At 31.1% G+C, this 283-nt stretch overlaps 1 protein-coding gene across 1 annotated transcript in view; it reads left to right on the top strand.

Annotated features, from left to right (window-relative positions):
- Window positions 1-283, top strand: part of LOC119584969 — a 6,145-nt gene that overhangs the window by 320 nt on the left and 5,542 nt on the right. The gene's annotated exons all lie outside the window — the stretch shown is intronic.

Here is a 283-nt window from a genome sequence, read left to right as displayed (position 1 = left end):
GATGTTAATAACTTAGTGAGGAATAAGATGTTAATAAGTTAATAAGAAGATGGTCAGATCCCTTCTTGCATATAACACGGGAAGGTAAATATTCAGAAAACCAAATAGCATACACCAAATTCGTCTCTGTGATCGGTTAATATACCTTTTAAGTTTCCCATAGCCATTTATTTCAAGGGAAATGATATATGGAAACAGTAGAGCGACTGAAACTAAAAAACTTATTGTCTATGTACTTCTATTGCAGATGAAACATTAGATAAATAATAATACTAAAGATGCT

Source organism: Penaeus monodon, chromosome 19, assembly GCF_015228065.2.
Source record: "Penaeus monodon isolate SGIC_2016 chromosome 19, NSTDA_Pmon_1, whole genome shotgun sequence".
NCBI lineage: Eukaryota > Metazoa > Arthropoda > Malacostraca > Decapoda > Penaeidae > Penaeus > Penaeus monodon.
Note: the sequence above shows the minus strand (reverse complement) of the source record. Positions and strands in the feature narration are given on the sequence as shown.